The sequence below is a fragment of the Pezoporus flaviventris genome, unplaced genomic scaffold, assembly GCF_033815535.1.
Source record: "Pezoporus flaviventris isolate CSIRO_AGI_PZ_B2104156 unplaced genomic scaffold, CSIRO_AGI_Pfla_v1 ptg000037l, whole genome shotgun sequence".
Classification (NCBI taxonomy): Eukaryota; Metazoa; Chordata; class Aves; order Psittaciformes; family Psittacidae; genus Pezoporus; species Pezoporus flaviventris.
The window spans coordinates 8,341,918-8,368,374 of record NW_026892585.1 but is presented as its reverse complement, the minus strand read 5'-3'; the positions used below and the strand labels follow the sequence as shown (position 1 = coordinate 8,368,374).

Below are 26,457 nucleotides of genomic sequence, written 5' to 3'. Positions count from 1 at the left end.
GGCTCAGGGGCAGTGCGGGCACCGAGGGGCGGGAGAGGTGCGGCCGTGCACTCCCGTCCCAGTGCGGGCCTTCACCTCTGCGTCCTGGGGCTGCGGTTCCCGCCGCCCTTCCGTGACGCTTCCGGCACCGGAGCAATGCCGGCTCGCTACGGCGGCGTTTAGGAGGACGATGGCGTGCTCGCTTTTTCGCCTTCTGAAAGCGCGGCCGCGTTGAGTTCCTTTTCATTGAACATTTAGAGCGCGGAGGGGTCACTTATGGCGGAGCGATGGGCACCATCAGTAAAAATACCTGCATGTCACTGTCGGGACTGGAAGTGTTCTGCTTTGAGAGCCGGTGACGGACGGCTCGCTCAGTACCAAAGTGGTTGATAGCTCTCGGTCCGCTGAAACTGAAACCAAAACAAGCGTACCCAGCGTGCTTCCCCAGCCCGCAGTGCGCGGAGCTCGCCCCGCACCGCCACCGCAGGCTGCTCCCCGGCCCGGCCCCACAGCAGAGGGCAGCAGAGCCCGCGGCTCCGGTCCCCCCGCGGCGCGGCGCCGAGCGGGTGCTTCGCAGAGGCACCCTGGGGTGGGACAAGGCGGGAGGGTGAGGTCTCGGTTTGGAGGTGTTTGGAGGATGACGTTGTGATATGAAAAGGACCCGCGGGTGCTGACTGTCAGAGCTGAGCATGAGCAGCTTGTGTCCAGGCTGCCAAGAAGCCAACAGCACCCTGGTCTGTATCAGCAGTCGTGTGGTCTGCAGGGCCAGGGCAGTGATTGTCCTGTGCTGGGCACCGGTGAGGCCGCACCTTGAATCCTGTGCTCAGTTCTGGGTCCCTCACTACAAGAGAGACATTGAGGTGCTGGAGCGTGGTCAGAGGAGGGCAAAGGAGCTGCTGCAGGGCCTGGAGCACAAGTGTGATGGGGAACGGCTGAGGGACCTGGAGGGTTTAGTCTGGAGAAGAGAAGGCTCAGGGGGGACCTTACCATTCTCTACAGCTGCCTGACAGAAGGATGCAGCCAGGAGGAGGCTGGTCTCTGCTCCCAAGTGATGAGTGACAGGACAAAAGGAAACGGCCTCAACCTGCAGTAGGGAAAGTTTAGACTAGGATATTAGGAGAAATATCTTCCCCAAAGGGTGCTCAGGCATTGGAACAGCCTGCCCAGGGAAGTGGTGGAGTCACTGTCCCTGGAAGTGTTCAAAAAAGATGTAGATGAGGCTTTTAGTGATCTGGTTTAGTGCTGGATTTGGCAGTGCTGGGGGACCAGCTGAACTCAATCTCCAAGGTCTTTTCCAACCCAGTTGACTCTATAGTTCTGTGGTAGTTGATATTTCCAGTCAGCTGGGAGAGAAGAGGAGCCAACAAGTCAGCCTGCTACTCTGTCCACACTCAGGGATTCATACTCAGATCAACAGAATTTAAGTGACTCCAGTGTGGGGTTAGGATGGGCCATGTTTGTCCTGCATGATACCAAAAGTCTATAGTGGCTGCAGGTGCGTCTTGGGTCTGAATGGTGCAAGCACTAGGCCTCTGCTTTGGCCCTCTTGGATAAGGTGTCTTGCTACATATAAGAGATTATACTCTAAAAGCAGCCTGGGTCTACAAAGACTGACAAATTCAGAAGCATTGGAAGTGTTCATGTCTTGACAATGAGAGAAATTAGAGGAAAATATATTAAGGACATCAAGAGGTAACTGTCATTTAACACTACAGAAATCGAAAGTGGTTTGTTTCACTTTTGTCTCATTTGAAAGTTTTCTTCCCTCTCCACTGAGAACTTGAATTTCAAACACTATTAGGGACTTTGATACCATCCCAGCATCATTCTTTAAGCAGGTTAACCGGCATCAGGAAGCAGCAGCTTGCCCTCCCTCCCAAGAAGAGGCCATAGGGGGACTGCCATGCAGCTGGTTTGTGCTCTCCTCCTCTTAGCTGTCTCCTCTTCCATACTGTCTCTTTTTTTTTTTTTCAGTTTTGCCAGGCACTTTCCTAGCACTGTGTAAAGCTATTAAACCTTCTCCAGGATAGCTTATTTTTCTTCAGTATCTGTCAGTGTCTCTGATTTCCTGGTTTTATTTGTTCTTGGGGAGTACCATCTGGTATAGGTAGTTGCTGATAAGGAGGAGTGGCTTCTTAGGCATGAGAACAGCCATACCCACTCAGAGGGAAGATCCATCCAAGCCAGGGCCCCATTACTGGATAGTGTTCATTTACAAGCCTTCCTCCTCTTTTTTGCTTCTCTTAACATACTGCTTTTTTTTTTTTCTGTAAATGCAAGAATATCCATATCTCTGCTCTCTTCATATCTGACAAGATGCTTTTTCCATCTCTGCCCGGCCTGGAGTTCCAGGCAGTCCTTTACCAGCCACAGCTGCAAAAAATTGCACCTTTTTCTGCTAATCACAGCAATGTGTGATTCATCACAACAACAGCATTACAGACAGAAGTCAGTCTTGAGAGAGCAGGCTGGCACTGGTATCCTTTAAATCCTTTCAAGATGCTCAAGGGTCTGCAAGGTACGGCAAACTGCCAGCCCACCCCACAGCTAGGCAAAGGGCAAACAAGTCAGATGTGCTTTCTCTCCCTTATCTCTGGCTTTCTTTCACTGCCCTGTCTCTCAGGTACAAACCTCTCATCCACAGTATAAAGCCCTTTTTAAGAGTCATCTCTACAGGAATAGTTTATGTTGATGCTGAAATGCGCTGATCTCTAAGGCAGGGCCTGAAACTATTTAATACTGTTTAGCAGAGCCTAACAAAGGTATCTAGTGGAAGAAGTTTCATAAAGGCAAAATGAGTAACTACCCAGCCTGGCATACTCTCCAACAATGAGCAGTACGGACACTGATGTACTTCTTTGAAGAAGTACTTTCACCTGCTTTTTACACTTCTGTGATAGGACATCGGTTGAATTTCCCTGTGAGGAGCTACCATCTAACAAACTAGCGACAGCTTTTTTCCTGTCAAAACGGAGGAAATTCCTCACTAAATATTAGGCCTGTTTTTCCAGGTAGCATATAAGATTCAGAAATATTTCTTTTCCTCTAGCTGGACCTCAAACCAAACCCCTGTTCTTTTCCTCGGCATGTATATGTCTACATCACTTTGCAAGGTCTGCAGAAGAACATACAGGGAGGCTATTCAAGAAAGACATCCCAAGAGCACTGATCTTGTGCTTTGATTACTGCTGTCTCCTCTGATTAGCTAAAAGGAGGGCAGGTGACCTCAACCCTAAGTAAGAAAATAAACAGGCAAGCAGATGTAGCTCCTGAGTGACAGATGAGGCTGTCTGACAGAGCAGGTTCCTGAATGATTTGCAGGAAAGGCTGAGGGAGTGTTCAGACTTTTTAACCTCCTCTGGTAACCAGCCAGCCAGTCATGCCTCTCACCTGATAATATTCACCATTAATTTTGCACAGACTTGATGACTGGTCTGTGTATGCAGAAACTGCCATTTACATATTTTATATATATTTATATATGTAAAAATTATTCTTATCAGATTCCAGTTAGCTTCCTCTTCTTTTAGGAAAACTATTCAGAGAAGCAGTCATTCATACAGAAGCAGCTTCTGTAGAGCATAGTTATGACTTGACTAGCACTGCACTTCAGCATGACTAAAACTGATCAGATGGGAAGAGCTGAAGGGTTATTAGCAGGGCAGCAGCTTTTATTTACTCAGAACATCTTCTGAGACTTGGCAAGGAAAGAAGAGGGAAGTCAGCATGAATTGCAAGGGGATTTAAATGGGATTTATACAACAGGGCTAAAGCCTGCAGGGTCTGCTGTGTTTCCCTAGGATGATCAATAGTCAGGTAAACAGCTGAGGCTAATTTATAGTAGCATTAGTTGCTTTTAGAACTTTTTTCCTTCTTTGAAATCGCCCAATCTAGTTGGGACTGCAAGGTCTAGAGGTATTTAAGGATGTTGTCCAACAAAATGATAGGACCTGTCTCTAGAATTCACAGCATAATGTCCCTTCCCTAGACCAAAGACAAATTGGTCTGGTAATGCCAGACATCATCATCTAATGGTTTATTTTTTGTCCATTCCCTTTTGCCATCCTTCACCCAGAACAGGAGTCCTGTCTCTCTGCTTGACTTTTGGTACTGTTCAAAAACTATGGCAGATCTCAGTAACTGGGAACGTGTATCTGAAGCCTTTTGACTGGAAAGTAGGTAGACTCAAAATTACCCAAGTACCTTCAGAGGTCCCTCTTGGTGACTTCTGAAACAAGCTGCTTGTAAAGTATGGGTATTTGTTCCTCCTGCTATTCCAATTTTATTGCTAAACTAGAACAGTCTGTACAAGACTGGCAGTCAGGTTTTGTGCAGTGTATAGATGTGAAGAATATTTTCTCCTTCTCTCCACAGGCTAACTTTATATTAAAATGAACCAGTGTTAAAAGTAACGAGTTGGGATGGTTCATTCTGGTACCTATTCCAGTATTTGTGCAGAATAATAAGGTTAGGAATGTTTAGCTAGCTCAGCTATCTGCCTGAATATCCCTAAGTACTTTATAATTGAAAAAAATGCAGGCATCAGTGGATAAATGGGATGCTTTATTATAGACATTATATCCTTGCAATTCTCCTGTGCCAACAATTCAAGTCCCCATAACCTCCTTAAAACCCAACCACCAATTTGAAAGGTACAATCATTCAGGGAAGAAAAAAAGACAAACAAACAAAAACCTACACACAGTCAGCACTACATGCAGGCAGACAGAATCTAACACACACACTCTTCGAGTCCAGGTCCTGGAACAGTTAATAGAGCCAACTTCACATTTGTTTCAACAAGTCCTGAGGAGATGATAATACATTAAAAGAAAAAAAAAAAAAGAAAAAGAAAAAAAAAGTAGTATTAAGTGCAACCTATTTCTGTAGTGGTGTAGAGCAGACTGGAGATAAACCTTATGGATTGTATCGAGACACACAGTAAAGCAGAAGAAAATGATGGTAGGATAATCCTGTGGCTCACTAGGCAAGACACTGCATTCAGAAGAGCCGAGTTTTAATCCATGCTGTACTACTGACATGGGTAGACAGAATCAAACCACACAGATCTATATCCTCAAGTATGGATCAATTTAGGAACTAACTTATCTTGGAGAGATCTGGTTTGTAGCATTCTACGCCTTTGTTTCCTCATCTGTACAACAGCATCAATGAAGTATACCCATACTTTTAAATCAACCTGAGATCAACAGCCAAATACAAATAAATCTGTATTACTAATGAATGGACAGATGGCATTTGTTTATCAAGCTATTCTATACAAATTGAGAAGATTTATTTTGCTAATGAACAATATTCTGTCATGAAGATGAATGCAGGATAAACTTTGGAAAGAGATTGTGTATTGAAGTGATAACTTTTAGAAATAAAGAATTTTTACTTAAGCAGCTGCTATCAACTCACTATGGACAAATTCAAACAGAGATTGTGCAGTCTAATAGCTATGACTGTATTCTTTGTGGAGTGAGGAGACTATGCAGATGGCAGAGATGCTAGGCAAGCTGTTTGACCAACCTGGTTAGGAGTTTCTGAAAGGCCTTCACTGTGGTGTCCTGGCAGCACAAGAAGAGTTAAGAAGTAGGAACAATCCCATGAGATGCTGCATTCTGTTCTGCCTGGAAAGATTGTCTTTTTTGGTCTGGAACTCTCATTGTCTTCGCAGTGTGGGACAGCCAGTATGGAGAATCACTCCACATTTTCCTCTCAGGACCATGTCTTCAGCACAGTCTAATATAAGTGCATTCCACAGCACCAAATAAATACATGGATTTTTAGTTCTTGATGTCTCTATCCTGAGCCTTGCTAACTGCGCTATTCCTCAAGCATAGCCCTCTCAGTAGGTGGCACGAGGAGGCAGCATTTGGGAAGTGAATATCGTTTAACTGGATGTGAGAGCAGATGGGATGGCATGGGCTGCTGAGGTGTGAGGAATGCTTTCCTGCATCTCTCGCCATGTCCATATGCCACTGTGTTCTGAGTGAGAGAAAGTAAGTTGCAGTAGCTTTTTACATGGTGGTCTATCAGGTTCTCACCCCTGTCCCAGGGGAATGAAGTGGTCTTGTACAACTGCAGAGGGCAGCCTTTACCTGCAGTCATTTGAGCAAGCAGGGCAGTCAACATGAACCTAAGGTAGTGGAGATCAGAAGGTGAATAGTGTCTCAGGGTAAGAACAGGTCTAGGTCCTGCTCACAAATCACTGGTGTCTTGACTGAGCTAAGTTTGGCCAAGGCCCATATAACATTCGCTGTGGTGATGACCCCAAGGGTGATGGAAAGTGGGGCTATTGACAGCTGACAGTTACAGCTGTAATGACCTCTGCAAGCCACTGCTCTAACTCATCAAAGTAAAGATAGAAATGTTGAGGCCTGCAAGGACCTAAATCAGTCAGGGGTAGTATCACTGTGATGGGAGCCACTTTGAGGAATCTCTGGGATGGAAACGATGGAGGCATGGAGGGCCTGCTTCAGTGTCTTTGTTAGGTTCTGTTGAAGTGGCAGCAGCACTGCCTGATGAGCCCTCTAAAAAGCAGCAATAGAGAAAAGATAATGGCTGCTATTCTGTCCCATTAATATGAACAAAGCTGCCTGAGCCTGCCCTCAACTCAAATGCTAACTCTGTTACTGCTTGCTAATTCTGTCTTTGGGTCCCAGGTGAAGAGAAAAGAACGTCCTGCTGGGAGAGAGGGCAGCCCTCATGTTATCTGCTTGAATTGCTACTTGAGGAAAACAAGCTTCTCTCTCGCCCACAACCTTTCCAACTAGTGCATGCAAAGACACTCAGCTAGCTGGAGATGCCTGCCAGTAATGCTTCTTTAACTGAAAGAAAAATTCCGGACAGACCCTATGGAATAACAAAACACCTACAGTGAAGAGCATCATGCAGGGCACAGTACATCATCTCTTCATGTGCATTAGATGCTACTACTTGTGGACATACATACAAATATGCTCATAGATAAATGTATTGCGTCTTCTTTTACTTTAGTTGCTTAAGTTAGCTGCAGGCTGACATATGATAGAGTTCACGTTTAAATCTTCAGAGTAAAACACTTTGAAAGCAAACCTATTAAGGTTAATAGAATGAACTTACAATGCCCATGGTTAAGACGGAGGAGGGAGTGAGACACTTGGTAAATTGTTCACCAAATAGCCTGTCACCTCTCGGTCTGCAGCTGCAGGCCTGCCAATGGATCATTCGATTATCCTTAATGAGCTTAATTTTAAAGTGGTATGCACATCAAATGTAAAATATCGATGTCAGTTTTGTTATCTGTGATCCTGCATCTACCTTAAATACGTTAATAAAGACTATATGCAGTCTAAGAAAGTGCAAAGGCGTTATACATACAGCGTTTGCTTTAAAATGTCTGAAATTTAAACCAAAAAGTGGTTCTGTTCATTAAGCTCTCTATGCACAAGACCCAGTACACGATGTACAAATGTGCACAGAAATTTCTAGAAAATGTATTTACAATTGAACAAACCTACCAAGTTGTGGTTTGTTTTTTTTGGAGGGATGGAGGGGAGTATCTACTCCATGAGAAAGCAGATAGCCAGTTACTTAAGGCTCAAGGTCAGGTTTTTGAAGTGCCTAAAATGCAGATTAGCACCTATGAGATTTTTGCTGTAGTTGGTTGCATTCTTCTTTTGGTACTTTGTCACCTTAGAAAATCTGTCTCCTATGTCTTCAGACAGACTGCCACATCCAGCTGGGCTGCTCATGCATTTGATGAAACATGCAGCAAACCTCTACCTCTGCAGATCCTCTGCTTTTCCTTGCCTGCCCTTTACAAAACTATGTTGACTATGCCACAATACCTGTCACATTTGCCTGACACCATTTCAGATGTTTGAATTCCCTCGGCCATGGCTGAAGTTACTCCCTCCCCAACAGTGCCAAGTCATGCCCAGGCTTCCACTGCAGGAATATTCTATCAGGGACATTACTAATAGGTTTCTCACCATGATATCCAAATACCAATGAGGAAGATGTTTCAAATTGAGATTCAATATGTATCAGCCCAGTCATGGGGGTATAATCACTAAAGATCACTAAAGCACCGTTATTATTCACATTCCAAGGTTCTGCCTATGAACCGTAAAGGACAGACAGGAGATTGACAGCACAGCTGGAAAAAAGGAAGAGATGGGTAAAGCTGCTAGCACAGAGCTCAAGAGAGGTTTCTCTGTATAGCAAAAGTGGCAGTGGAACAGAAGCAGGAAGGGAAAACCAAGATTAATAGCAAGCTTTGGCAGCCTCGCAATAGCAGAAGTACCAAACGATAGTGTAATTCCCGTGAACTTAGTTGTAGGTTGCCGTTAGCACATGTTCATTTGTAAACCAAAGCACTCCTTGTGGAAGCATGACATGTACTTTTGCCTGGCTTGTTAATTTCACCTGTGAAATCTGTTCTGTAGACTGGGATAAATTCACAAACGTAACCAAGGTCTTAAATCAGTATATTTTAGAACACCAATTTGTACTGGCTTAATTAGCACTGGGACATGCTACCTGACAGTTTTTATTTCAACTAGTGCAATTTGGTATTTAGGCAATTCCTCTAGCCCAATGCTCCAAAGTATTTAAGCTTTAAAAGGCTTAAAATTAATACTTTACCTGAACATCACTACTGATCAGGATCTCTATACTTTGTGTGTTTCCTTTATTTTTTCTCTTGTTTTAATATTTGTTTCCTCATTCCTTTCTTTTCCTCCTTGTTGCTCCCCTAAGTTTTTATTCCCTTCTGTTGAGTTCTGACCTTGTCTTCCCATGGGTCTTTCTACCTGAAATAATGGAGCAAAATGACTTTAGCAAAGCTGATTAATATTATTTCCTGCCTTGGCAAGAAGAGGAGAAGGGAATACTCTTGCAAATATCACCTACTTAAGATGCTAAGCCAAATAAATCTGTGTTACACTTGAGGCTATACACTGCAAGTGGTGTATCCCAAGAAAAGCTTAACTTCTTTGCAGGGAGGAAGAAATTGCTGACTCTTGCTGAAACTCTTTCCTAAAGATCTTTAATCTGGGATATGACTCCTGGCCCAGCTCAATATCATTTTAATGCAGGCCACAATTACAAAAGGTGCACCCTTTCTGTCCCCTTGCACCCCATTTCCCTCATGTAGTTATACTCAGGCTTTTACTCCATATCTGTTATTTTAGGGTGTATCTGTCACTGGAGCAATGACCTTAAAGCTGCGCTAAAGAATAAGTTGAGGGGCTGTTAAAGCATTCTCAAATTTGTTGCTAGCTATGAATAATGTTTTTGTTTTTGCCAGCTGCATCATTAGAGAAACTGATTTCATCATGTAGTAGATTTGTATGCCCCAAGTAGAGGAATTGGTTACACAAGAATATTTTATCAGGCTTGTAGGCCAGTTTTAATTAGAGGTAAACTTTACTTCAGCAGTGATGCTCTGAGATTTAAGACCAAAACAAAACTGAAACCCCCTCAGTTCTATGGAATTAGAGAGTAAAGATACAGTATTGGGTTGTTTACTTCATTCTCACTATGGAATATGTTTTACCACTCCTACTGTAACGTAAAATATTTACTCTGACCATTAAGGCAATGAAAGCATGGAAAATGTGAGGAAGAAGTAAATATCATGAGTATAGTAAATAACACACACACAACCAAAAGGCAGACAACAAACCATAATAAGTCATTACATTCTTTAGTGCCTATGGTAATTTAAAAGCATCCTGTATTCTGGAATACAAGCTTGCCATCACAGCATAATATGTTGACTCAATAGCAAATCAAATCAAGAGAGAAAACACTTCAGAAAGTCTCCGTCGTTACTCAGACACTGTATTTGTAGAGTATGTGAACAAGAAACAAGCCCAGTGCTATTTCTTCATAGGTTAAAATGATGTTTTAGTCTGGTTTGCAAAGGAAAAGATGCTTTTCAAGATTCTGTGAAGTAAATCAGGAGGATCTGTACACATGAAATCATGTGGAAAGGTGAGAAAATAAGAGAATTTGGGCCCCTGGTAATCGCTGAATTTGCAGCTCAGTTTCCATCAATGTTGACAGAGAAATGGGTAAGTTTCTTCAAGTTTCATGATAAAAGCCATGACGAGGGAAGGAAAATTCAGATTGATATGTTGTAAGCCACTGGGGAATCCGCCTGGGAGAGCTCACTTTCTAAATTTCACAGTATGGGAGGCAAGATTTATTAAGAATTTACAATGTCTCATCACCAATTGCCTGTACATGAGGATTTTAGCACACCATTCAAGTAAGGGAGAATCAAGTTTGGGTTTGAAAGGCAGTGGCCTAGTAAATTAAAGCTTTGATGAGGAATATCAAGGAATAGGGAAAGACAAGTTTACCCTTGATATGGATAATATCTGGCTTTTGCTAATTGGAGAGCAAGGCACTAAGCTTTGTGGTGCAGCTTGTTAGAACCAGAGCATGTTTTAACTAACTAGAAGGAATTAGAACTGCTTCAGCACTTAGTCAAGATATGTTGCAAGACTGGTCTCTTTACCGTATTTGGTATGTACCATAAAACAAAATAACTCACAGTTTTGGTACCATAAGTACAAATGCAGCTATGTTAATTCAGCACCAAATTTACTGTTGGGTTATTTTGTTAGCATCAATATCTTGTTATGGGCAAAAGAAAGCACACTATCCATTGAGATAAGAATTCATTGTTACTCTTTTAGCTGTCCAATGGTCCCTAATTATCTCAGTAACAGAGAAAAACCTCATTGACGGTGCAGCTACATTTTTTAGACAAAACAGCCAATACCAATCCTGTTCTCTGGTGTTATGTTCACTGTTTAGTTGCAGCATTAGGGTCCTAAGGTTGACCATTTCAGTCTCCCTCATCTCATGCTGGTGGCGGTAGAGTTACAACACACCACTGTCATTCTGAAGTCCTTGCTGGGAGGACCTTAATGGTGGGATTTTCCTCCTTCTTCAGTCTTGGGTCTACGTGGGACTAATTGTTAATTTTCTCATCCCAATCTCATTCCTCTTCATCACATCCCAGCCAAACTTTGAAAGCTGCACACAGCCTCACTTAATCAAAGCACTGCTGTTGAGTACACAAGGATAGTGGGGTCTGTCTGTGCTTTTCTGACCATGAGACTCACTGAGCTAAAGCCTATCCATCTTAGGCACCAGTCAGGTAACTGCTGGAAGGTGTTAACCAAGCTACAAGCTCAGGCCAAGACAAACCCCGTCAATCCCGAGACTCTATATTGTCAGGTTGACATAAAGCTGTAGCCTCTTATTAGTGCTGGCAAAATATCATGTTCCCTGTCCTGAAATGGCTCATATCATTTTTACCAGGCTACAGTTTATGCCATATATAATTAATTAATGTATAAATCAGCCAGTAGGATGATAAGACGGCTGTTAAAGAATGGCTGTTTGGAGCTGTTCCCCAAGGTGATATCACAATGGCTGTCATTCACATTATCTCTGCAATGCAGCGGGTAGGATGCTCAGGAAGTCTGCTGCTTGTTACAACTGACTTTGATTTTAAAAACAAAGAAAGTAGCTCATAATTTGCCTCTTTTTTTCTTTTTTTCCCCCATTTCTTTTCTATTGCAAACACAGCTCCCTTCAGTGACCTCATCTGCAACTCTATGGAGGGATGAACGTAACAAATCTTAACAAACTAGCAAAAACTGAATGACAGGAATGAAAACTTCAATAAACTGTCAGTTTAATGAAGTAGAAGATCTGGTTTCATTAGTTCCAAGGTTCACAAGACTGTTTAATGTGTAGCGCCTCAGGCTGGATAAAATTTGCTCAGAGCCTCTCCTATAGTGGTTACACAAATTAAGATCCTCAAAAGAGTGCTGATGATGGAAGGCAGCTCATAGAGGGCTGCAATGTGCAAAATACAGTAAGTAAAGAGCTCCATCATAATATGGCACTGACAACTCTTGTACTGGATTACTATATAATAAATCTGATGCTGTTTTGCCCACCTCTTTCAGTAGTTAAAAAGAAACCAAACCTCCAAATGAGTCCACCTCAACACAAAGGGGTGCCGTAGCTGTCAATCCAGTGGGACTGCAGCCTTTCCCAAAGAACTTAGATCTCAGTCTTTTCAGTCCTGATCTTCCAACTGAGAGCACAGTATTGCTTTTCTTTTTGGGTGTCTGATGATGAGAAGAAAAATCAGAATGTATGTAGAGCAAGTATTAACAGTACCATGCAGCAGGAGCTCTACCAGCACTGCAGGAGCAGAAAACATTTCTTTGCCTGTCCAGCAGGAGCTCTAAGACACCTTCTAAGCACCAATCCCATTATCTAAAGTGAACAGGTAAGTTAGAAAGAGAGAAAGACAACTAACCAGAAAAAAAGTGGGTTGAAGCATTTCATATTCTCACACAAACTTTTATGCTTTAACTACTACTTTAGAAATCAAATGAGCAGGACATGATTGGTGGATAGACCTCCCACTTAGTCGAGGACTGGGGGTGTTTGATTCATGTGGAGAAAAGGGTGAAAAGCACTGTGTAAGCCTCCTGAGTACAGAAGAAATGCATACAGGAAACAGAATACTGGGGTTTTTTTTTGTGTTTTAAAGGTACATGCACTAGGAAGTCTGATCTCACAGCTATTCATCTTCTCAAATGACAGTATTAGAACATCTTTTCCCCCTCCACCCTCCTTCCCATCCATTCACTTTAGATTTTTCCACAGTCAGAAGCTATACAACTGTCCAAATCCGTACAACACCATGTGTTGCTCTTTCCTTTGCTTTGGCTTATAGCCAACACCCTGATTATTTTGGATAGAGCCATTCATACCACCATTGCTCCTGAGAATAAATGATAATCACTGCTCATTTGTCTCCCACTACTGAAGCTGTGTAACTTGGACCATGGCACCATTCAAGTGAAGACAAATTTTGGCAGCTCCTCCTTATTATTCATTTCCACAGTGACTTCTCATCAGCAAGTGGTGTCCACACAGTGATGAAAAGTGGGCTTAAATTTGGAATTTTATTAGTGTTTACTTACAAATGCTAATGCCATTGCCAAAGACTATTGGGAAGGTATTAATCCTCCTAATATCTTTCAAAACCTGTTTAGTCTATAGTGAACAGATCATGAACCAGATTCTAAGCTCAGTCATTATTTAAAACAAGCTCAGTTTAGTCAACTTTCAATTTCCAGCAGTAACCAAACTGAATTCAAACCCTTCATGAAGCCTGTACTCAAAGTTTGATTCAGAAGATGGCCTGGCTGGTGCAGTAACACTGAAAGCTCCTACTTGGGTGCTCAGCTGGAGACTGTGCTCTAATGAGTTAATGAATTGTTAAGAGCTTTAGATAAAATACTAACAGCTTAAAGAAAGAAACAAATGTATGTGTTAAAGGATTTTCAACAACCTATTTAATATAAATAACTTCCCTCAGTCCTCTCTTTACCCCTGTTAATCATTTGTGTCTGGCTTTATTGCACTACCTCTTCTCTCAGCAACCACCATAGCTCCCTTCTCACCAAGAGAAAGACAAATAGTTTCAAAAAGAGCTTTGTGTATGAATTTCCAAAATCCAATGCCTTTTTTTTTTTTCCTTTGTTCATAAGGAATTTGAAGTTACTTATCCAGTGTTTTCAAAGCCAGGCTTCCTGGGCTTCCAAACCTAGGGAGCTGCTGATGCAGGAAGAGATGGTGCAAGCGGCATTTCTGAAAGTGATTACTTCTGAGAGAAACTAAGGCCAGTTCTTCAAGAAGGAAGTCAAAAAAGTGAATAAACAGAGAAAGGAAAAAAGAGAAAAATGAAAAAGGAGTAGATCTAGTCCTTCCTTTCACACTTAAAATAATTGGCAGGCCCTCAAATCAGCATCATGAATCAGAGTTCTCTGTTACCATGAGAGTAGCGGGAGCAAGAAAGCATACAGCAATTTGGAATTTGTTAAAACTGGTAAACCTTCTCATTCAAATCCATGCAAACAGTTCCACCAAGTCCCCAGTCAACTACCTCTCTTCAAAACGCATCTCCCTTGTCGCAGAAGAACAGCAAACACTGAGAGCTTTGCCAAGCACCAGCTGAACTTTAGCGAGTAATGATCTCTCATGCTGAATGGTCTACATGCAAAATATTCCAATACCATGAAAAGGACTGGTAACTTGCCTACATGTTATTTTATTTACCATTAAAAGAAAGCCACATCCAGAAGATACGCTGAGTTACTTTGCTACTTGATATTAGATGTAAAGAAACAAAAGCAACAAACCAAAGTATTAGATAAAAAATTGGCAAAAATTAGATTAACTGCATGCAGAATAAAGTTATTAGATCTGAAGTCCCTGGCCATAAGGAATAATAATGTTGCATTTTTCAAAAGTGACAGTAGAAGTGCCTAACAGCCGTAATCCCTCTTCTCTATCTTATCAAAGAGCTGGTGCTTACAACAATATATATTCTCTACTGTATTCTGTACTTCTCATCCCTGACTCAGAATGAGGAGAAAGCCCTTATAGTCCTGAACCGCTATCGTCACCTAAATCTGAAGTACTCTTCGAGGCAGAGTGTTAATTCTTCTGCAGAGCATAGAGATAGATGCAAATAACAAATTATGGATTGCTAAATAAGCAATGCCTAAATGGTCTCTAAAATGAAAACTCTCCCATACTTTAAGAAATAATCTATTTTTACCACTTCTACTGCTACAGTTAACTAGAAATCAAATTAATGCAATGCTACTACTTCAGAAAAAGGAAATGCACTCTGATGGATTTAGCTGGATATTAACAATCGCAACACCAGAGTTCTTTCATGTAAAGTTCCCACCTAAAGCCACACAACAGTTCTGGTCAGAGCTTCTTGCCTCTACAAAAAATCAAAACCAAACCACAAACAAACAGTATCTCCCCCTTCCCAACAAACAAACAAAACCACAAAAGGACATTCCGAGAGGCCTTGGAAACTTCATTAACACTTCGAAGAATCAAAGTGGAAGGTGTTGCAGTCTGTAAGGATTTGCTACATTCTGAATAGTCTGTGGAGAAATAAGACCTCTAATTATATAAGCCACAATGTACAGTGCTGCATATACGTGATCATAATTACCTTTAACCTACTTGAGATTTTAAATCCAAGATGCTGGCCTAGCAGACCTTTGTTATTAGGCGCTAGCAGAAGATTTATGCTTTAATACACTTGCAGGCATTTTTCTTCTAAACTGTTCTCAATGAAATTTTTGCAATATATTTTCTGAGAGAAGTGACTTTATTCCAAGGTGGGAGCAGGCACAGCAGAGAGCCATCTAACATCACAAGCAGCAGCCTTCAGTGCAGCCAGCAAGCTGAAACAACATGCCCTGAAGTTACACGGGGTTTGTATAGCAAAGGCTGTGAAGTTGCCTTGTGAGAGCGCTCCACAGCCTTTTTTATCCAAATAAAGGTGGCTGTGTAGAAAAGCATATGCTAGAAAAAGTCAGGTTTGCCTATTTTTGCAATGTCATGCATCGGTAAAGAGATATCTAACCATAAACCCAGAGCATGTTATGAGTGAGTAGCAGCTATACTTGTTACTGTTCCTGCCTTTGAAATTTGTTCTTCAGAGTAAAGACAAAGTTCATTAAATCTTTGCCAAGCTACAAAAGCTTGCCAATTAAAGTCCACATGGAAATATTATGAGAGGAACAGTTATCATAATGACAGATGGACTGTACATAACAGATAGCAATTTAGTTCTTCAAGGATAATTACAAAAGTTGTTGGAAAATAATCAGGCCAGCCAGGAAGATAGAAGGCAGCGGTACAAATACTAGAGTTCATTAGGAAGTGCAGCCAAAAACGAAAGCTGAGGTTGAACTGGGCATACTGGAAGAAGTTGTGTAAGATGCATCATTGCTTTCTGATGGAACCACTCAAAAGTGGGCATGCAAGTGTTTGGAAAAGGATCGTCTGAGCACAATTATAATGGCTGGCTATTGATGTACCTCTGTTAAGGGATATTACAGCGGTTTGTCCCGGTCCCAGTCACTGTTTGCAGGGGTGCCAAGAATGACAAAACAGAGAACGTGGTTATTACATTTTCTGGTGAGCTCAAGGTGGATGTAGCTGCAAGCACAGTAGAGATTGGGACAGAATTAGGAAAAAAAACCCTATGGCACTTATATGACAAGAGGTACAAGGTACAGTACTTCTGTACAGTATCTTCAACTGTATCTGTAACAGTTGAACAGTTTCACCCATAAGACAGGAAGTTATATGCTTAACCGTGGAAAAAAATATCAGGGTATTAGAGTAGACTTTAAAGAGGTGGATTAATAACGGTCTCCCATTACAAATAAGGTAGGCATCACCCTGGGACATGCAAATGGGAATGCTGCCTGTTCAGCATATGGGCATATTTTCACACCATTTAGAAACTGAGATAGATGGTCTTGACTAGACTTTTCTGGGCAGTTTTGAGTACGTTTGTTAATAAATATGGGAAACAGCTGGGTGTAACAACAGCCTAGGACATATATCTGAGTAAGTGAGGGGTGCAAAGGCTAGAGCAAAGAATGCTTAGAGTTGGCACGATAACTATTCAAATATGTAGTAGACTGTTGCAAACAGGAGAAGCATGTCCTGCTACTCCTTCTCCACAACGAATAGGACAAGAAACAATGGATTTAAACAGCAGCAAGTAAGATTTGTAGTAGCTATTAGGAAAACAAATAATGATGGCTGAACAGTGTAATACACTGCCAGGCAAGAATGGGGATCCTTCATCAATGGGAGTTTTTAAGAGCAAGTTGTCTTGCTAAAAAGAAGTTAATGCACAACTAATACAGCCTTGGGAGGTGACAGAGTTTGCTTTCCTTGATTTTATCCTTTTTATGTGCATACTCATATCATGCACCCTATGCATTGTATCCTACTTATGTGCACACACATAACATGCATCCTATGCATATTAATGTTTCAAAAACAAATTTGGTGAAATCTCAGCAAATTAATTTAATCACATCAAGATCCTCTTCTGCTCTTTTGACTCTTCCTCTACTGCTTACTCACTTTCCATATCTCTTGGAACTCAATAGTATTTCTGGCTTCATCTTTTTCATTCCCAATTTCCCTTTTCCTTCCTTACAAACCAGCAATTTTCCCTCTGAAAATGTCAGCTGCCAGGACCATGCACAGAAATTAGAGACTAATAATTCGTGACCTGGAAGAACGAAGGGTAGGAACACAGGATGCGTTTTGCCCTGTTTATTCTATCCTTCAAGTCACAATTTTTAATGTTCAGTAATGTTTCTAAAAAGTCATTTCCAGCTGTGAATTCCTCTGCTTTCCTGTCCTTCAACACTCAGAAGTTCCTGTCACTTTATGACAAGTCTGATCAGAAGCTGCTGCCCCTCTGCTGCCCCCGTCTTGCAGTTCTCCTGCCAAACTAAACCCTTTTGGGCTGCTCCACTTCTTTGCTCCTCTGTGGTAACTTTGATCACCTTGGGCTCTTACTACAGTGGGGAGATACACAGAGGCATTTCCAGAGGACAAGTAAGCCTAACTGTGGCTCAGATCTGCCCTCTGGAAATCCTTCCTTGACTACAGAGCAAGCCTAGGGCTTAGACTGTGAACTTGCGTCTGGGAAGTACCGTACCCTGAAGGAAAATACATTGAACTGCCCTCAGAAACCTTCTTTTCAAAACAGAAAGTTCTCCCCTGAGGTAGGGACACCCTCATACTGTCACTTAGCTGGCATGTGCTAGGTGCTACAGGGAGAAAGGGGACATTCAGATGTTAGAGAATGTCTACCCTTATGGACAGCTCCTACAAATAACTTAGATACTGAAAAAAGTACAGCCTCTAATCACAGAATGGTTTGGGTTGGAAAGGACCTTAAGCTCATCCAGTTCCAATACCCTGCCATGGGCAGGGGCACCTCACCCTAGACCTAATGAAGGCCTTCTAATCAGAACTTTGTCCTCACAGGTGACAAGGCCCTGATGTGGGAACTGAGGAGCAGCTGACAGATGGTGTTGCCTGAAGGACAGCAGAAACTAAATGGGACTACCAAGCTGTGGAGCTTGGAGCCCTGGAAAAAGCCCACAGTGATGCAAAATGTTAAGTACCTTCTCAGCAGAGAGCAAGCATTTAATAATATGGGAACATCTGATAGCCCAATAAACAGATAAATAAGACAAGCAGTTATAGACTACATGGATTTCTGGTGACATGATTAATCATGAGAGCACAGCTTATCTGGATAAGGACATGACTAGCATCTTCATTTTATTTGTTTGTAATTTATAGTGTCTGCATTATAAAACACAACTCTCAACAACACATCCTAACAGGATTTTTCTGTTCAATTTTTAGGGCAGAGCTGTATCAAACAAAAAAATGCAACTGCCTATTATTTTTTCCCTGCAAGAAGATGCTTTAATCGCTCAGATTCTGTCTCCTTGGTGGCTCAGTTGAATAGTTTACCTTTTTGAAGGAAAAACCATACATAAAGTAGAGCCCCTCATTGTGATGCTGTGTTTCCGAACGACACTTTCAGAGACAAACAATAAATAATTCTTGGGGCTTTTCTTACCCTTTATTAAAAGAAGAACTGAAAGCACATTCAGCAGGAGATTTCCATTTCTCATTAAGCAGTTCAAGCTACACTTGGATGAGAACTTTCTGAAGATTTCCCATCTGCTGTTGCACTACCAGTTGTGACAACTCCAAAAATAAGCACGGTGGTGGGTTTTTACGACTGCATCACCTCTCCTACTGTTCAGTGACTGTGGCAATATACCGGTAACAAATCACAGTAGCCAGAATTATCTGGTTGCGTTAAAGTGGTTGCAGTGTCTACATCACCGTATGAATATAAACGCTAGTTACAGTTGAGGCAGGAATTATTCACTTTAACAGGAGCTTTGAAGTTTTATTTTTAAAATTCCCTTTAAAATCACCTATAAAAATGAAAAGTAATTTTTGAGTCATAAAATTTTCATGTCATCAATGAAAATTAGGTTGGCACAAAAAGACTTACAGATTAAACCATCAATAATTGTGACAGCTAGAAAAATGTAATCAAATCTTTCTTCAAAAGACTAAACCACTCTAATCTCCCCACCTTGTTTCGACTGTTTTCTCAGCTGGTCATCAGTTTTCTGTTGAAGATATTTGCCTGAATTTTTCATTTTTCCATGACAAAAATAACATAAATAAATCAGAGCTAAGCCCAAGTTCCTACCTCTGGCAACAATTGTGTTTCATGTTGAGAAAAGAAAGCTCTCTTGCCACCAAGCGTGACAGATGACACACTGGTCTCACAGCAGAAGAGACTCTGCCCTGCTTCCCATCAAAACACACCCCAACATCCCTAATTTTGAAACACGGAAATAAAAATAGTTAAAAAAGAACCCAACAGAAGCAAAGTCTCTTGCTACTGACATTGCTATCTCCCAAAGCTATCAAGAACCTTATATACCTCAGAGTCAGATTTACAAAGTGATAATGATGCACTTTCCCCACTCTCCTAGTTACTGGTCACTACATCCGCTGGTGAAATTCTATCAAGGACCCAAAACTATTTTGAGTCCTTGGAAGGTTTTGCAGTGGACTACGTATCACATGGCATTTTGATATACATTGATTTGGAAATGGAATCTATTGAGGAGATAGAAGAGTATTTTATGCACCCAACAAATATATATACACATGCACACACATATGTACTACAGTACTAAAATCAAAGAAAAGTGAGCTGCTGATATCTTTGAATAGAGTTGCTTTTGTGTATAGGAAGATATATCTGCAGACTTAAGAGTTACAAATTCAGTGTTTAGACAGTTTTCAACACTCAGGTTCATGGGTAATTTTTTTCTTGCTTTATGACTTGCATTCATTCATGTATTTGGCAGTAGTTTTAAGGTCAGGAATTACCTGGATCTTTGAATTTTGTAGCTTACTCTTCCAAGGTGCTGAAAAGACATGGAAGCCATTATTTACCCATCTCTTGCATTCCCAGTAGATCCTCTTCAGCCGTAGCATTCTCCAAATGTGCAAATACTGAATTCATGAATCGTGTATTGATATAAATTATTGAAATCACAAATGACTACATTTGTACCTTCCTCTGCTGCAATATTTATAAATGGAATTTGTGTGCTATAGCACGTGTGCAAGGGTGTGCATTTCTCTGGTGAGCTCTCTGCTACCTCTGAATTTTAGGCAAGGCCAGTAACCCACTCTTCCTTTTCCTACCCATGTTTTTGTTTGTACTCTTTTGAAATCCTGATTAAAGTGCAACATACCCGACACACAACAGCTCTAAAGGAGATTCACGGTTTGAAAACATCCACTTCAGGTCACTGCTGTTTCAAAAACCACCTAGGTTGTTTTTTTCTGTCTTTCAGATACTCTTTGTGGTCACCACGGAGCATCTGCTGATCGCATTAAAAAGCACACAAACATGTACTTCATCACCCTTTTGTGAATCTCAGGAGAGGGGTGAATGCCTGAATGGAACTGGCTGATGATTATTTCTCCAAAGCCTCATCTCCAGGGGACAGCAATAGTAGGCCAGCAGGAGAAAGCTGCTGTTGTAAGGGTTTGTAGGTCATTCATTACCCATACTTGAAAATCTGGCCAAGTTCTTGTAGAGTTAATGCCTTTAGATGTTATCCTGTCTGGAGCATAAGGTAATATTTGTTTTGTGCTATTCACAAAGCTAATGGGAACCTTAAACGGCATACATGCCATTAGGCTATGGTGCTGTACATAAAGGATGAGAGGGAATACATACTACAAACATTTTAGCTTGTAGTATTTGTTTCATGGTTTGGACTAAAGTAACTAGAGAAAACATAAAAGCAAATGGGACAAAAGTGTATAATAAAAAAAATTACAAAAGTAGAAAATGGATTTTCTGCTACCATGTGTAGATTGTGTATTGGCACCCCTTCAAGGTAACTAAGACATGTCTGAATTGGGGTTTTAGTTCAGAGTTCATGAAACACCTCATCACTGGCTGAAGCTCTGGAGTCCTTACCAGACAGTAATACTCTTCCCTCTATCAGAGGTACAAGCCACAATACAGCAAGCTTGACCCTTTATTACAGTCACCTCTCTTCCTTTCCTTATCCTGTGAAAGATCTGTGTGTGTCACTCACAATTTTTCCAGCTCTGGGTACTTTCTGATTTCTGCTCAATGGAAATACAAAATATAGCTAAACCAGGAGTAACATCTCATCCTATGGCATGCTGCAGCCAGCTGACCATTGGGATGTAAGGTGGTCATGTACCAGGCTCTGATGTTCTTAAGGGCAGGCAGAGGAGTTCACTGAATTAGGGAGGGGGGGTGAAGGAAAAATTAGAGAGAAGCATTCTGAAGGAAATTAACTTCAATTTAACAAAGTTGATTAAAATATTCAAGCAAATCTACTTAGCTGTACAAAGGGCATTCAGGAAGCTTAAAATAAATGTCTGTCCCTTTAAAGTGTCTTTGGGTAGGACTACATTAGCAATTTGATTTGGATTCAGAAAGCACTTCTGATGCGCATCTTCCAGTCATCACTGTACTAGCCCGCGATGCACCCTGAGGATTCCTTTAGGACAAAACTGCATCCGAACATACAATCAGAGCACCAAATACAACCAGCCACTCAAGTGGTCCAGTCCACAGGACCAGACTAAAGCTAGTCCAAAGAACAACAGCCCTCCTTGCCCCAACAGCCTCACCCCCTGAAACCAGCATAGTGGATGTGAGATGCTCAACACCCATTCTTTCATCCCACCTATCTACTCGCTTTATACTGCATTACCTGTTGATGGAGATGTAACTTTTGTTGGACTGCCATTTTCGTGGAAACACCATTCTGTGGCTTTGTGCTCAATGCAAACAAAGTTAGTTTCCTCTCCAGACAGCAATTTGTATATAAATACCTGTCCACAACATGGCACGTGTTTCTCCCCTACTTCCTGCCCCAGGTAGCTGCTCAAGATCAATTCTGCACTCTTGGTATAGCTTAACGATTATTATCTTTGTAGTCCATTACCAGTTGCTTAATAGAGATTCAACCTTTGGATCCTATGTCTTTTAAATCCACTGGGTCTAAGCATCCAGGCCCTTCAAATCTGGCCTGTGAAATGCACTCCCTTGTGTGCCGCTCTCGAGAAGAAACATCGCATGATCCAGTTACTCAGGGCCTTTAAAATCAGGTCAGAACTCCTGAGGAAGCTGGGGAAAAAAAAGAAGGAAGTATTCCCACCATCGATCTTTAAGCTCAAACGTAGATGCCCTTTACAGTCAATGGAGAGAAGTAGAGATTCTCCAGAGACCAATTCTGCACAACTAAATTAGGCTCCTTTTCTGAATTGCCCTCCAGAGAGGTATTTGCTTTCCACTGACAACCAAAGGAGTCCAGGGAAAGCAACTGGCAATGTAAAATAGCCACAGTCACGTTGCGTGAATATCCCTCTGTGTCAGGGTTAAAGCCAGAACCCTGCTAACACACATGGCCACTGAAAAATGACACATACAGAGATGCCATTCTCTCCTTGTATATTTGATGGGTGAGGGAGAATCACTGCAAGTCACTGTCTGACTACTTAGAATCATAGAATCATAGAATAGTTAGGGTTGGAAAGGACCTTAAGATCATCTAGTTCCAACCCCCCTGCCATGGGCAGGGACACCTTATGCTAAATCATATCACCGAAGGCCTCGTCCAACCTGGTCTTGAACACTGCCAGGGATGGAGCATTCACAACCTCCCTGGGCAACCTATTCCAGTGCCTCACCACCCTAATAGGAAAGAATTTCCTCCTTATACCCAATCTAAACTTCCCCTGTTTAAGTTTTAACCCATTACTCCTTATCCTGTCACTACAGTCCTTGATGAAGAGTCCTTCTTCGGTATCCCTATAGGCCCCTTCATATCCTGGAAGGCTGCTGTAAGGTCTCCACGCAGCCTTCTCTTCTCCAGGCTGAACAGCCCCAACTTCCTCAGCCTGTCTTCATACGGGAGGTGCTCCAGTCCCCTGATCATCCTCATGGCCCTTCTCTGGACTTTTTCCAACAGTTCCATGTCCTTTTTATGTTGAGGACACCAGAACTGCACACAATACTCCAGGTGAGGTCTCACAAGAGCAGAGTAGAGGGGCAGGATCACCTCCTTCGACCTGCTGGTCACGCTCCTTTTGATGCAGCCCAGGATATGGTTGGCTTTCTGGGCTGCGAGCACACACTGAAGCCGGCTCATGTTCATTTTCTCATTGACCAATACCCCCAAGTCCTTCTCCACAGGGCTGCTCTGAATCTCTTCTCTGCCCAACCTGTAGCTGTGCCTGGGATTGCTCCGACTCAGGTGCAGGACCTTGCACTTGGCATGGTTAAACCTCATGAGGTTGGCATCAGCCCACCTCACAAGTGTGTCAAGGTCCCTCTGGATGGCATTCCTTCCCTCCAGGGTATCAACCGAACCACACAGCTCGGTGTCATCGGCAAACTTACTGAGGGCGCACTCAATCCCACTGTCCATGTCAGCAATGAAGATGTTAAACAAGACCGGTCCCAACACCGATCCCGGACGGATGCCACTTGTTACTGGTCTACAGCCAGACATGGAGCCATTGACCACAACTCTTTGTGTGCAGCCATCCAGCCAATTCTTTATCCACTGAGTGGTCCATCCATCAAATTGATGGCGCTCCAATTTAGAGACAAGGATGTCGTGTGGGACAGTGTCGAACGCTTTGCACAAGTCCAGGTAGATGACATCAGCTGCTCTACCCCTGTCCATCAGTTCTGTAGCCCCATCATGGAAAGCCACCAAATTGGTCAGGCAGGATTTCCCCTTAGTGAAGCCCTGCTGGCTGTCACCAAGCACCTTGTTGATTTTCATGTGCCTTAGCATGCCTTCCAGGAGAATCTGCTCCAAGATTTTGCCAGGCACAGAGGTGAGACTGACTGGTCTGTAATTCCCCGGGTCATCCATTTTTCCCTTCTTGAAAATGGGGGTTACATTTCCCTTTTTCCAGTCATCGGGAACTTCACCTGACTGCCATGATTACTTACCTCACCCCACTCAAAATTGCTCAGCATGAAACTCTTAGGCACTGGCTCTTTTACTAAAAAATAACACAGCACAACGGTAACACTTCCAGTTAGAAAAACAGATTTCAAGCCCAATGTTTTTTTTCTCTGAGAAATGCCTACTGTGAACTGAATCTACCAGGAAATTTGTGGTGAATTTGCTCAGGTGTTTTCACTGAAAAATCACGGGGAAAAGAAAAACCTTTGAACTTTTCAACAACGATGGCACAAAACCCATTTTTTCTACCAAAGTGAACCTTTGATAATTTTCTGTGTGAGTACCTTTTTTCTCTTAGCTGGAAGCCCACAAGAGCTTGCCTTCACAGCCAGCCTGAAACAATTCCCACTGATGTGTTTCACAGGTCTAGCAAGCCACCAGTAAAAGACATTAATCAAGGTTCCATTCAAAACTGAGGCAGATACATAATAGGGCCTTCCAAAAAATCAGATTTGTAATACAGGCAAATAAAAGCAAAATACCAAAAGCACCCACCTGTATGAATAACAATCAGAGAGGAAAAAGACTTGTGCCTTGATTTTATTAGAACAGCAATCTGTTAGATTGTAGCCTCAATAGAAAAACACAACTCTGCAGAGCAGTCAAAACTCTGGTTTAATTCCAGTATTTCATGAAAAAAATGAAACCAGGAATCATTCTGAAATTATTTCACTTGTTTTTATACTTTGCCATTAGTAGAAAGGGCTGTCAAATATTACAGCAAAGACAGAGGTGACACAGGTCCCATGTGTTTAAAGACAAAATACTTCAGGAGTTGAACGCTGTGCTTTAACTTTCAACCATTCTGGTAAACCAACAAGGCTGGTTGAGCTTTATGCTTTCACCTCTCAAAACTAATAAACAGCACGCTTAAAATGACCTATGGCAAAGTTCATTTAATTGTAAATGCACCAGTTCAGCCCCAATTGAAAGGTACTGCACAATCTAAGGTACTGTTGGCCCTTTCACCCAGTAGCCATGTGTCCACGCTTACATGTGGCTCATGCAGGAACATGCCATATTGTTACATCGGTACAAAAACCTGAGGACTAAGCACAGAAGTCTTACAGAAATCACACCCAAGAAATGCTACTGTCCTTTTGAGTTCCTCTGGTTCTAGGTTATTACACAACTAATTCAAACCTGTTTCTAACAGGAACTGATTAATACAGATTCTGAGCAGTAAGATTTAGGTACAATCTCCATATTCTGTTTCCCTTGTGAAGTTTTATAAAGTTAGTTCGGTATCAGATCAGGTAAAACTTCAGGTGATGTTCAATAAATGCCTCTAATTTTATCCTCCCTTCCACAAAGTGGAATTTAGGACTAAATTCATTCTACATTTCTGCAGGGTTATAGCAGAGATAAATTTGGCCAATATGTATTCATTGCTCTGCTAAAAACATTACAGTAGCTTTCTTGTGATACTGCATGGAAGAGCCAAAAATAACTTGTTTTTCCAGTGTCCTCATCTACTTTTATAACAAATATAGGTGGTGAATGTAAATTAATGGTTATTACAGCATCTGCTCTGCATTTCACTTATTTTTATAGCGAAAGGCTGACTAGAGTTTTTATTTTGATATTGCAATAGTAACACACCTGCTGGAGCCTGCTATATTACCACTCCAGGGAAAGATGGTTAATTGCATTTTCTGCCTATTAGAAATAGAGGGATTTAGATTTAGGGTCGTCTTCCATGAGATTCTTTAAACATCTTATCAAAGCTTTCCAAACCCATAAAAACTCTGTCCTCCTTGCTGCATGCCCACACAGAAAAGCTCTACCAAAATGAACTTTGCTGGGAGTGAACCCAGTCTCAACAACATCTTTTACATCTAGAATAACAAACATTCCAGCAACTACAGTAATAACATTAGTAAAGACTTCCTTACACATACTAAAATGATTCTTGGAAAGAGAACTAATGCAGTGTGAGCTGCAAGACTTAAACTTAGCTCACAAACTAGACTGCAGCTTTACAGAGATGAGAATCCAGGCTGGAATTATTGGCAAAATCAGAAGGGTAAATTTCATTTCAGCAAAGAAGGAAAAAAGATAATGAAGGACCAAAAGGTTAAACTTACATTCAGTTTAGGAGCACAAAACTCGCATGTACTTAAGAAAGAAGCAGGTACTAAGAATGCTGTTAACTTGCTAATGGGTTAGCAAGGGAAAACATTAGTAGTAACAGCTAATCTGAAAAAAAAGGGCCAGGAATTCTGCACTCCTGTGATGGAAGGGCAGAAAAAAAGAGAAAAAAATAAGAAAAGAGAGAAGCAAAAAAGGAAGATAACAGAGTCTGAGCTTTAGTCTTTTTTTGTTTGCCTTGGCAATAGGCAGTTTTGTTCCGTAGTTGACATGAAAGGATGTGGTTCATGTGCCTTTTAGTCACCACTCAAAAGAATAAGAAGCAGGTGTTGATGACACGAGAGTCCTGGAG

At 41.7% G+C, this 26,457-nt stretch overlaps 1 long non-coding RNA gene across 3 annotated transcripts; it reads right to left on the bottom strand.

Annotated features, from left to right (window-relative positions):
- Positions 1–4,529: 4,529 nt before the first annotated feature.
- On the bottom strand, positions 4,530–20,765 carry LOC133274990 (uncharacterized). Of its 3 annotated transcripts, none has more exons than XR_009745353.1 (4): positions 19,864–20,765; positions 19,172–19,300; positions 8,617–8,783; positions 4,530–4,785 (listed from the first exon to the last, which is right to left on the bottom strand). It is a non-coding gene; the product is annotated as an uncharacterized LOC133274990 (long non-coding RNA). The 3 variants fall into 3 exon arrangements; XR_009745352.1 differs by lacking the exon at positions 4,530–4,785 and adding an exon at positions 6,011–6,518; XR_009745354.1 differs by lacking the exon at positions 4,530–4,785 and adding an exon at positions 7,504–7,590.
- Between the last annotated feature and the right edge of the window lie 5,692 nt (positions 20,766–26,457).